Here is a 13,297-nt window from a genome sequence, read left to right as displayed (position 1 = left end):
AAGCTGTCTCGGGTGTGGACCAATCAACTTCAAGGACAGTGCATATCATTAATCGGAGTTGTGTTTTTTGTTTGCATTCCGACTGCAGGTATTGTGGTCAATGCAAACATGACTCCTTGTAAAAAAGGTGTCAGTTTTGTTGTAGATAAAAGGGTAAAAAAAACAATTATCATATTTTGCTACTGGCAAATGAGGTTCCAATGGTGTAAAATTATAAGAGGTTTGCAGAAGTCCAAAATGTTATAGAAAGTGGGGGGTAAATAGTTGATCTATAAGGTTTCCGAAAATTGTCGACCCCTACCCCCCCCCATCAGGACAGCTCTACACCCTCCTCGTGGTATCTCTTATGCGTCTACGTCGACGAAAACTCACCTCGCTTAGCTCTGAAGGAGCCCAGTACGAGAGTGACTCTCACAGCATATGCTGACGAGATTATCCTCTTCTTGCAAAGCCTTGACTTTATATGATGAGGGTGATGGTTTATATGATGATTTATATGATTATGGTGTATATGATGTTGATAGTTTATATGATGATTGTGATGGTGGTTTATTTGATGATGATAGCTTATTTGATGATGGTGATGATGGTTTAATGATGACGGCGGGTTATTTTATGATGATGGTTTATGTGATGATGATGATGGTTTACATGATGATGGTTATGGTCTATATGATGATGGCTTATATGATGATGGTGGTTTATATGATGATGGTGGTTTATATGATGATGATGATCTTACCTAAATAAGTAATTTTTTGTCTGTCTGTGTGTCTGTCTGCGCGGGTACCTTGAGATGTTTTTAACTGACAACTTTACATATCGAAAAAGTACACGGATACCACGCTGTATGCCACAGGATGAAAAAGCGCTATTCGTATTTCACATCTGTCAACTTTAAAGTAGTTAAATTTACAATTTAGTACTATTAATGATTATATTACTACGCTGAGCGCGCGCCAGAGCACGCATCTGCACATGCGTGAGACAGCTGATCCGTTGGTTGCCCCTAGCAACGCGCATGAAATCGATGTTGGCGGGGAAAAATTCTCATTCGCGTTAAAAATGCTAAATAACTACACACAAGACTGAGGTAAATTCTTCACAGTGTGATGTCCTCTTCGCCCCCCCCCCTCCCCAATGTGTGCAGTTACTACTAAAGAGTCACTAGATGCTACAACTATAGGCCATAGATACTACTGTAGAGCGGGCAGGGGGGATGGTGGGTGGGGGGTGGGAAGGTAGCATCCCAGCCTGCAAAGGTACCACCTCGGCCGGCTGGGCAATCTAGGCGAGGACGGGGCCTCTGCACGGGACTAGGCCTCACCACTACACTATGTGAAGTGAGTACTATTATAGAGTCGATATATACTATTATAAAGTCAGTATATGCGACTATAGAGTAGGTAGATACTACTGGAGAGTTTGTAGTTACTGCTACTGTAGAGCGGGCAGTGGGGGGGGGGGGGGGGTATAGCAGCCAGCCCCAGCCTGCCAAGGTGCCACCTTGGCCGGCTGGGCAATCTAGGCGAGGTAGGGGGCTCTCCACGGGACTAGGCATCATAACGGCACGTTGTATACTTACTAGATTCTATTATAGAGTCAATATATACTATTATAGAGTTGGTAGATACTATTATAGACTCGGTAGATACGACTTTAGAGTCGACAGATACTACTGCAGAGTTGGGAGATACTACTGCAGAGTCGGTATATGCTACTGTATAGTTAGTAGATACTATTGTATATTCAGTAGTTACTACTATAGTCGGTCGATACTGCTATAATCAGCAGATACTGCTATAGAGTTGGTTCCTACTATATAGTCAGTAGATACTACTACAGTCAAAATATTCTGCTGTTGAGATGGTAGATACGACTATAGAATCAGTAGATACTGTTATAGTCAAGATATACTGCTATAAAGGTGATAGTTACTACTATAATCAGTTGATACTGCTTTAGAGTCAATAGATACGACTATAAATTCAGTCGATGCTCTTATAGTCATTAGAAACTATTGTAGGGTCTGTATATATGACCGTAGAGTTGGTTGATACTATTGTAATGACAGGGTGACACCTGCCGGCCTGTTATATTACGGTTATAGCTGCATTACATTATGCCTTATTATGAAGGGGCGTATCTGGGGTAAAGGTTAAGGGCGGTGTCAGTTGAGAAGCCCTGGGAACCCTCCGGAAGGGTCTAGTAGGTTCTAGAGGTGGCCAGAGGTGGAGCTTGGCCATGCCAGGCGGCGGCGGCAGCAGCATAGGTTTTCCCACCATTGGAACCTCATTTGCCAGTAAAAAATATGATAATTGTTTTTTTACCCTTCTATCTGGCAACAAAACTGACACCTTTTTTTACAAGGAGTCATGTTTGCATTGACCACAATACCTGCAGTCGGAATGCGCCTTTTGGCGTCATCTGGTCCAACACCATGTGAAACTAGGCTCTAAGGAAAGCTGTCTCGGGTGTGGACCAATCAACTTCAAGGACAGTGCATATATTGTCAGAGTTATGTTTTTTTGTTTGCATTCCGACTGCAGGTATCGTGGTCTATGCAAACATGATTCCTTGTAATAAAGGTGTCAGTTTTGTTGCCAGATAGAAGGGTATAAAACCAATTATCAATAGGTTTTCCCCTTTATCTGGCAGTAAAACGGTTGATGTTACCCCCCTCGCCCGACTGAAACCTTTTGCAAGGAATCATGTCTGCATTAACCACAAGTACTTGTGGTGAAAATACAAACAAAAAACATGCTCTGATAGTATATGCATTGTCTTTGAACCTTTTATTATATTTTGACACTGGCAAAGGAGGTCACATGAAGCAGCAGTAGCAGCAGCAAATGATGACGCTGCAGTTGAAACCCTTAAGTAAAATTGGCCTACACCAGAGAAAGCCTTCTTGTACCACCAGAAAAAGCCTTCTAATGCCACCAGAGAAAGCCTCCAGCTTCAATCACAGCTCCTGAATGGCTCCGAGAGCATCCAGCAGCAGCGTCTCTCCAGCCAGCGTGGAGCGGAGTCTCGCAGCGGTGCTGGAGGTCTCAGCTGCGGTCTTCCACTTCTACTGGTGGCCCTTCACGAGGTTGCTGACTGTCACCACCCCTACAGAGGTGAAAGGTAGAGCCAGAGTCCTCTCTCCACTGGTTCCTTTGAAGAGGAAATTGCAGAACAAACGTCGTGATTTTTATTTTATTTAAATTTTACTTTTAATTAATTTTAATTTTTTACCTACGTGAGTTTACCGGAAAAAAAATCTAAGAGTAACAAAGGGACCATTCAAGAAATGTGCGAGGTCGTAATGTTTGCATGCCTTGCTCCACTCAAAGCTCCGCCATGCGTCAAAAAGGCTCCGCCAATAACCTGGCAGCCTCGTGTAGTCGACCAGGCCCATGTCTAACAGGAAGAGCTCCCTTACATATCCAAGGCGCCCCTCTGCGTCTCTCTGAGTGCTGGCGACTTCCAGATTAGCTCCTACCGTGACCCTGATGATGCCTGATGTTGTGTATTTGATGAGATGTTATCGCCCTCTCCTGGTATGCAGGAGGTCGTGGGTTCAATCCCGACCATCATGCCTGTTGCCACGGTGGTGGAGGAGATTCTATCCCCCTCACCGATATACAGGAGGTTGTGGATTCGATCCTGTGACCCTGACGATGCCTGCTGCTGCTGCTCCTCTATATTTCGAGTCCATGGTGTGTGTCTTTCTCTCCCCGTGGTGGTCACCGCGTGGATTTTCCTCTTTTCCCCCCGATTTTGTCTCAGCACAGACGAGGAGATCGTCCGGCCTTGCACCTCGACCTCTGACACGCTGTGCCGTTGTAAAGCCGGCCGGGACCCTAGCAACGCAAATCGACCTTCGACTGGTACACCCAACAGTAAAACGAACGCAGCTTGAGCCCCCATGCTCACGATGGATTAGGGATTATGTTAACTACCTCGTCTTGTGTCCTGGAGGTCGTGGATTCGAGTCAGTGACCCTGAAAATGCCTGCTGCTGCTGCATATTTGGAGTCTGTGTCTCGCTCCCCGTGGTGGTCACTGCATGCTAAAGGTTCGATCCCGGACCCTGGAAAGATGTTAACTATCTGGCCTGTTATACAGGAGGTCGTGGGTTCGATACCAGACCCTGTGCGATGTTAAGCACATGGCCTGGTATACAGGAGGTCGTGGGTGTCCTGGGTGTGTAGCAGACGCTGCTAACCACAACCGCTCGCTACGGCCACAACCACCATCAGCACCACCGCTTACCACCACCAACATCATCACCACCATCATCACCACTACCACCAGCATCATCACCACCACCACCATCATCATCATCACCACCACCATCATCATCATCACCACCACCACCATCATCATCATCACCACCACCATCATCATCATCATCACCACCACCATCAATACCATCAGCAGCGAAAATTACTCGAAAGCAAGAATTACCCTGTACAGTTACATCAGTGTGACGCTTGCTTGGGCCGAGTTGAAGCTCCAAAAATAAAAACGAACGGCAATGACCTCCACCACCAACTACTCCTGCTCCTCATCCACTTCTTACTGTTGCGTCTCTATGAGTATACATGTATGTCCTGCACCTCCATCTACACCACCTCCACCACTTCCTCCTGCAATGAGGATTTACGAGTCTCTGAGTCTCTGCATCTCCTCCTCCAACACCTCCTCCAGCACCCTCCTCCTCCCTCCTCACCCTTCTCCTCCGCCACCACCTCCCCCTCCCCCCTCAACCCCTCTCCTCCTCCCTCCACCCACCCCTCCACCTCCTCCCCCCTCCACCCTTCTCCTCCTCCCTCCACCCACCCCCCTGCCTCCTCCCCCCTCCACCCCTCTCCTCCTCCTCCCTCCACCCACCCCTCCACCTCCTCCCCCCTCCACCCCTCTCCTCCTGCCTCCACCCACCCCCCTGCCTCCTCCCCCCTATTCTCTCCTCCTCCCTCCACCCACCCCTCCGCCTCCTCCCCCCTCCACCCCCCTCCTCCTCCCTCCTCCCACCCCTCCTCATTCCCCTCCTCCTGCCGAGCGAAGCCGTTGCACTGCTCCGTCTCCATCCCCGCCGCCTCGGCCAGGCTGACGTGGGGGTAGTCCGAGACGGCGTCGTTGGACCACAGCAGCTCCTGGTCTGGTGGTGGGTGGGTGGTTGTGGTAGTGGTGGTGGGTTGGTGGGTGGGTGGTTGATGGTGGTGGGTGGTTGGTGGTGGTAGTTGGTGGGTGGGTTGAGGGTGGTGGGTGGGTGGGTCGGTGGTTGGTGATGGGGGATGGGTTGGTCGGTAGTGGTGGGTGGTTGGTGGTGGTGGGTGGGTGGTTGGTGGTGGTGGGTGGTTGGTGGTGGTTTGTGGGTGGGTGGGTGGTGGGTGGTTTGTGGGTGGGTGGGTGGTGGGTGGTTTGTGGTGGTGGGTGGGTGGGTGGTTGGTGGTGGTGGGTTGGTTGGTAGTGGTGGTGGTGGATGGGTGATTGGTGGTGGTGGATGGGTTGGTCGGTAGTGGTGGTGGTGGTGGATGGGTGATTGGTGGTGGTGGGTGGGTGGTTGGTGGTGGTTTGTGGGTGGGTAGTGGGTGGTTGGTGGTGGTGGGTGGTGGGTGGTAAGAAACAAAACAAATACGATGAGCTATAAAGTATTATCAAATAACAACATGGGGTTTTCTAACCCGTTATGGCAATACAACAGGAGTTGTGTTAAACTGTTATAACACCAAATAGATTACTTATTTTTCAAGGAATCAAGTTACTAGTGGCATTAACCACACACACGGTGCTTGTAGTGAACATGCAAACAACATGGCTCTAATAGTAATAAAAACAACTACAGTATTTTGCATGGCATTGTCTTTGAAACTGATTGGTCTACACCAGGGAAAACCTTCTTCTATATGGCCTTGTGTCCCTACCAGTGTCTCACTACCCAGTGTCTCGCCACCCAGTGTCACACTACCCAGTGTCACACTACCCAGTGTCTCACTACCCAGTGTCTCGCCACCCAGTGTCACACTACCCATTGTCTCACTACCCAGTGTCTCACTATCCAGTGTCTCGCTACCCAGTGTCTCACTACCCAGTGTCTCGCTACCCAGTGTCTCATCACCAGTGTCTCACTACCCAGTGTCTCACTACCCAGTGTCTCGATACCCAGGCTCTCGATTATAATCCGCGCATGCGGTTTATCTGGCTTGTGGATTAAACGCGCCCGAGTTTTTGACGTAGTGACTACTGCTGCTACAATATATGTATTAGTACTAGGTGTAAGACCCCACATGCTGAGATTTCTTGTAGCATCTCTTTCCGAAGTCCATCGTGTGATGATATTTTTTCGTTCACTCACCAGCGCGATGTTTCGCGCCCGTGTGCCTCTTAACAAGGATGGCACCCGAGTTTTGGTTCCACGACTGTGGCAGCGTTGTCTGCCGTCTCTGATGTAGAGGCCAATGAGTTCCAAACACTACAATGCGTGTTACTATTATTACGATTATTATTGTCAAAGTTGTTTTTGTTGACATTGTCCCTATATCATCCGTTTTTTGGCCTTGTTCTCTGGTCTAACATGGGTGCAGAGACAAGGCTGTGAACATGGCTGTCCCTGGTGTAGGCCAATGGGTTCCACACACAGCAAAACTGTAACATCAGTAGCTGCTATTACTGCTAACCCTCTATTACTGCTAACCCTACTCCCTCCCTTTGATGCTGCTAATCCTGCATACTGCATAATGCACGGGCATAATATGACTTTGAAACCCCCCCCCCCCCCACCTCCTACGCATTCCACAAGTAGTGACTAATCCCATATCTGCATTTCCCATAAATATGCTAAATTCCTCTTGATATGCTAATTCCTTTGTCAAGGCGCTCTTCCCCCTCCAACCCAGCTTAAATATACGCTCCAAGCCTGGTGGTGTCCATTCAGACGCTGTCTTTCCGACAGACCTGTTCTTCACCTGAGGACGGCTGCTTGCGTTGTGGCCGAAACGTCGTGAGAATTGTATCTTATTATGTTTTATTTTTATTATTTTATTATTTCCCTTCTACGTGATGTCTTGCCGAAAGAACCAAGAAGATGAATCCCTGCAGTCACGAAAGCTTTAAATCGAAATTTTAATCGAAAAATACAAAATCAGTATCTGCGTATCGTTTTGCATTGCTTTACCACAAGGGTAATGTGCAGTCGACGCACAGGCTGAGATCCACTTCTTCAGCTGGGGGTACTTGTCCTGTAGGATTTCTAGAGCACTCCAGAGTATGAGGCACTCTTCCCTGTCGATGAACTCGTTGATCAAAAAGTTGGCGCGCTCCACTTTCTCCGTGATGTCGCAGGCCATCTTGTATACGTCGCGAGAGATCAAATCTTTGCTGTCCAAGTAGTCGAGCAGGCACGTGGGGTTCCTGCCAATCCATAACTTCAGTTCCGGCCTCTTCCCTTTGATGAGCTTGGCAGCCATTGACTCGTCCATGTCTGGAACCTCTGGTGAGTCGTGGAGGAGACGCCACAGTAAATACTGGTGTGCTGCTCTTTCTCTCTTCTCTCTGTGTGTGCATGTATATATAGTGGAGGAGTCCGGCAAAAGCAACCCCTTACCTCTGTGGTGGTGCTGGATGGTAACACTGTGGTGGATGTGAGCAATGCCATGGAGGGAAGGACAATTTATATCGGCTATACCCCCCTCATGGCGTTTGTAGCCACCTCAGCAGCAAAATGGGTTCTCTCGATGGGTGTGAGGGGCTGGTCCCCCCCCCCTCCCCACCTTCAATTCAATCACCACTAAACTACGTGCAAAATATCGAACTAAGCGTGTGCCAGAGGCTCTGGGGGGACAAGTATCTACGACTTCTCCTGGCCAATCCCCATTTGCAGAGCCAGAAGACTGAATCCATACCCTTGGGGTTCGTCCACAAACGGAAAAAAACACTGACTGGCAAAGGGGAAGGTTTGAACACTCCCTGTGGAGGAGAGGCTGCCACTCCTCTGTCGGGAGCTGGACCGATACCGCCTGGATCTCTGCGGTATTCAGGAGGTCTGCTGGACCAGCTTTGACTCCTGCCACCATGAGGAGTGGACAGTACTCTACTCAGTGCAGAAGACTGCCAAACAACATGGAGTGGCTCTTCTTCTGAACAAAATAATTAAGGGAGCATGCGAGCGTGGCGGTGAGGTTCAGAAAGCTGTAAGCCCCAGGCTACTGTGGGCTTTCCTCACCATCAACCAGAGTCGGGGAGTAATGGTCGTGGTTACTTATAGAGACCAATAGAGACAGAAACCTATATAGAGACACAGAGACCCATATAGAGACACAGAAAACATATAGAGACACAGAGACCCATGTAGAGATACAGAGACCCATAGTGACCCAGAGACCCATATAAATCATCAACACCCTCTTCATCAACACCATCATCATTATCAACATCATCAACAACATTAACATCATCAAAATCATCAACAACAACAACATCATCAACAGCACCATCAACATCAATGACATCAATAACATAAACGACATCATCAACACCATCAACATCATCAATAACATCATCATCAACTTAAAACTTTTGTGATTGCAGGAATTCATATTCTTTGGTTCTTTTGGAAAAGTCACGTAGATACAAACATAATAATAAAAAAGTGAATAAAAATTAAAATTAAAATAAAACATAAAAAGCACTAATGTAGACTGTAGCCTGGTTCTAATTCGGAGTGTACTGGCAGTCTATAATGTAGACTGTAGCCTGGTTCTAAATCGGAGTGAGTGTACTGGCAGTCTATAATGTAGACTGTGGCCTGGTTCTAAATCGGAGTGTACTGGCAGTCTATAATGTAGACTGTAGCCTGGTTCTAAACCGGACTGACTGTACTGGCAGTCTATAATGTAGACTGTAGCCTGGTTCTAAATCGGAGTGAGTGTACTGGCAGTCTATAATGTAGACTAGCCTGGTTCTAAATCGGAGTGAATGTACTGGCAGTCTTTAATTCAGACTGTAGCCTGGTTCTAAATCGGAGTGAGTCTACTGGCAGTCTATAATGCAGACTGTAGACTGGTTCTGAATCGGAGTGAGTGTACTGGCAGTCTATAATGTAGACTGTAGACTGGTTCTAAATCGGAGTGAGTATACTGGCAGTCTATAATGCAGACTGTAGCCTGGTTCTAAACCGGAGTGAGTGTACTGGCAGTCTATAATGTAGACTATAGCCTGGTTCTTAACCTCAGGGAGCATACTGGCAGTCTATAATGTAGACCGTAGCCGTATTAGTATCAACAACAGCAGAGTGTTAAGAAACTCACCCAGGCAAATAAACATTGGTGGAAGCTTTCCTAATTTCGTTTGTCCTAACATATGTACGTAGACTTATATAGAGACCCATATAATACACAGAGACCCATGTAGAGACACATAGATCCATATAGAGACACAGAGACCCATAGAAATATAGAGACTCATATAGAAACACAGAGACCCTAATATATATACATAAAGATCCATATAGTGACACAAGAGACTCATATAGAGACATAGAGACCCATAGAGAGACAGAGACCCACTGAGACCCATCGAGATACATAGAAACCCATATAGATACAAAGAGCCATAGATACAGAGACCCATTCTAAAACTAAACTATGTTATTATTTTGCCAGGTGCAAGGTCCATTGAGCTACTTTGTAGCTTCTTCTTCAGAAGCGACCTGGCTAATCTCACACACACACAATGGTAGCACAGGTCAACCAAGTCATTTCCCCTTCATAAGCGATGAGAGAGGCTGTGTTAGGGATGTTAATGTGAGAAATTAGCATGTTAATGTAAGATCGGAGAGGGGCCTCCAAGATGAGGGCGCGGAGGTGGCTGTGTTATTAATGCCTCAAAAGTACATAAAGTGGCTATTATTCCACGCAAACTTTTTTTTGTGACCAGGACACTAAAGCGAAGTTAATCATCCACTCCATTAATAACACTGTGTAACAAACGAAAAATGTCGTCCCTGGGTAACAAGTATTATTGTCTAATTGATTTTGCCTCAAAGTATAGAAAGTGGCTATTCCACGCAAACTTTTTTTTGTGACCAGGACACTAAAGCAAAGCTAATCATCCACTCCATTAATAACAGTGTGTAACCAAAGAAATGTCGTCCCTGGGTCGTAAGCGTTATTTTCTAATTGATTTAGCCTCAAAGTATAGAAAGTGGCTATTATTCCCCACAAACCTTGCTTTTGTGATCAGGACACAAAAGCCAAGCTAATAATCCACTCCTTTAATAACACTGTGTAACAAACATATATCTTTTTGCGTCCTGGGTCGTAAGCGTTATTTTCCAATTGCCTATGCCTCAAAAGTATAGAAAGTGGCTCTTATTACCCACAAACGTTGCTTTTGTGACCAGGACATAAAAGCAAAGCTAATAATCCACTCCATGAATGCACCATGTAACAAAAAAAGTCGTCCCTGGGTCGTAAGCGTTATTTTCTAATTGCCTATGCCTCAAAAGTATAGAAAGTGGCTCTTATTACCCACAAAAATATGTTTCGATTTAAAGCTTTCGTGACTGCAGCGATTCATCTTCTTGGTTCTTTCGGTAAAGTCACGTTGAAGGGAAAAAAATTATAAAGTAAATTTAAAACATAATAAAATAATTCTCACGACGTTTCGGCCACAACGCAAGCAGCCATCCTCAGGTGAAGAACAGGTCTGTCGGAAAGACAGCGTCTGAATGAAATACCACCATCATGCTTGCGTTGTGGCCGAAACGTCGTGAGAATTATTTTATTATGTTTTATTTGTATTATTTTATTATTTCCCTTCTACGTGACTTTACCGAAAGAACCAAGAAGATGAAACTTTACTTTTGTGACCAGGACACAAAAGCCAAGTTAATAATCCACTCCATGAATGCACTGTGTAATAAAATAGATATATTTTGTCCCTGGATAGTAAGTGTTCTTTTATAATTGCTTATGCCTCAAAAGTACAGAAAATGGCTTTTATTACCCACAAACTTTGACTTTGTGACCAGGACACAAAAGGAAAGTTAATCATCCACTCCATTAATAACACTGTGTAACAAAATATATATATTTGTCCCTGGGTAGTAAGTGTTATTTTCTGTTTGCTTTTTCATCAAAGTACAAAAAATGGCTTTAATTTTCCACAAACTTTGCTTTTGTGACCAGGACACAAAAGCAAAGTTAATCATCCACTCCATTAATAACACTGCGTAATAATTTTTTTTGTGCCTGGGTAGTACGTGTTATTTTCCAATTACTTTTACCTCAAAGTACAGAAAATGGCTACTATTACCCACAAACTTTGACTTTTTGACCAGGACACAAAAGGAAAGATAATCATCCACTCCATTAATAACACTGTGTAACAAAAAAAATGTCCTTGGGTGGTAAGCGTTATTTTCCAATTGCCTATGCCTCAAAAGTATAGAAAGTGGCTCTTATTACCCACAAACTTTGCTTTTGTCACCAGGACCCAAAAGCCAAGTTAATAATCCACTCCATGAATGCACCGTGTAACAAAAAATAGATATTTTTTTTTGTCCCTGGATAGTAAGTGTTATTTTATAATTGCTTATGCCTCAAAAGTACAGAAAATGGCTTTTATTACCCACAAACTTTGACTTTGTGACCAAGACACAAAAGGAAAGTTAATAATCCACTCCATTAATAACACTGCGTAAAAAAAAATTTTGTGCCTGGGTAGTAAGTGTTATTTTCCAATTACTTTTACCTCAAAGTACATAAAATGGCTACTATTCCCCACAAACTTTGCTTTTGTGACCAGGACACTAAAGCAAAGCTAATCATCCACTCCATTAATATAACACTGTGTAACCAAAAAAAATCGTCCCTAGGTCGTAAGTGTTATTTTCTGTTTGCTTTTTCCTCAAAGTACAAAAAATGGCTATAATTTTCCACAGACTTTGCTTTTGTGACCAGGACACAAACGCAAAGTTAATAATCCACTCCATTAATAACACTGCGTAAGAATTTTTTTTTCCCCTGGGTAGTGTTATTTTCCAATTGCTTTTCCATCAAACGTACAGAAAATGGCTTTTATTCCCCACACACTTTGCTTTTGTGACCTGCACAGTAATATTTTGAGATTTGCTATTTTCAATGTGAAAACGTGCGCATTTGTGTCATTCCTTCACATAGAGTCCTGGTCACAAAAGCAAAGTTTGTGGGGAATAATAGCCATTTTCTGAACTTTTGAGGCATAAGCAATTAGAAAATAACACTACCCAGGAACAATAATCGTGTAATGAACAACATCAACACCATTATCAACATCATTAAGAACATCATCAACAACATCAGCAGAGTGTTAAGTAACTCACCCAGGCAACGAAAATTCGGTGGACGCTTTTCAAACTTGGTTTGGTTTTTTTTCTCTCTGCGGTTGCGTGACTTTACCCGGTGAAATTCTTGTTTCCTTGTTCACTTCGCTTACCTGTCCGCCACAGGTGACGTTAGGAGGGGTGGGTGGGTGGTTGGACGAGGAAGTGGGTTGGTGGATTAGTGAGTGGTTGGTGAGTGATTGATTTAGTGGGAGGGTGGGTAGGTGAGCGAGTGATGAGAGTGAAAATTTCAACGAGCTTCTAAAGTACAAGGCAGAGGGCGATGCAGAGCTGACCACCTGACTGAAAGGTCACTTTGATTTCACCAGTTCCCAAATTCAAAACGAAATTTTGAAGCTGGTGGGCAATACAATCATCAAATAAATTGTGTTGGAAATAACATCAATGCCAGTGGTCCATAAAAACAATTTGCTAAACCTTGGCCACAATATCTGGACTTGTCTCCATATAACAATGCATGGATTTATGTTTATACGATTGTGGTTATGGTTATACTCTTTGGTTCTTTCGGTAAAGTCACGTAGGTAGAAAATAAAATAAATCACGACGTTTCGGGCACAACACAAGCGTCCGTCATTAGGTGATGACGGACGCTTGTGTCATCAGGTGATAACGGACGCTTGTGTTGCGCCCGAAACGTCGTGATTTATTTTATTTTATACCTACGTGACTTTACCAAAAGAACCAAACAGTATGGATTCCTGCAGTCACAAAAGCTTCAAATCAAGTTATGGTTATACTTTATTCATCCTTAATCTCTGCCATTACATATGTAATGTGAGGATATATCCGGGTCGCTGACGGATCACAACTCGTCACGATGATTGGCTCTGCCGGTCCTGGTCCATAGCCAATGGGGGGAAGCCTAGGGGCGTGGTCCTGACGTCACAGGAAGGTGACATCTGTAAGTAGATGATTGGCTCTG

This window comes from Lethenteron reissneri, chromosome 65 (genome assembly GCF_015708825.2).
Source record: "Lethenteron reissneri isolate LAM-NWPU_2019-01 chromosome 65, ASM1570882v1, whole genome shotgun sequence".
NCBI lineage: Eukaryota > Metazoa > Chordata > Hyperoartia > Petromyzontiformes > Petromyzontidae > Lethenteron > Lethenteron reissneri.
Note: the sequence above shows the minus strand (reverse complement) of the source record.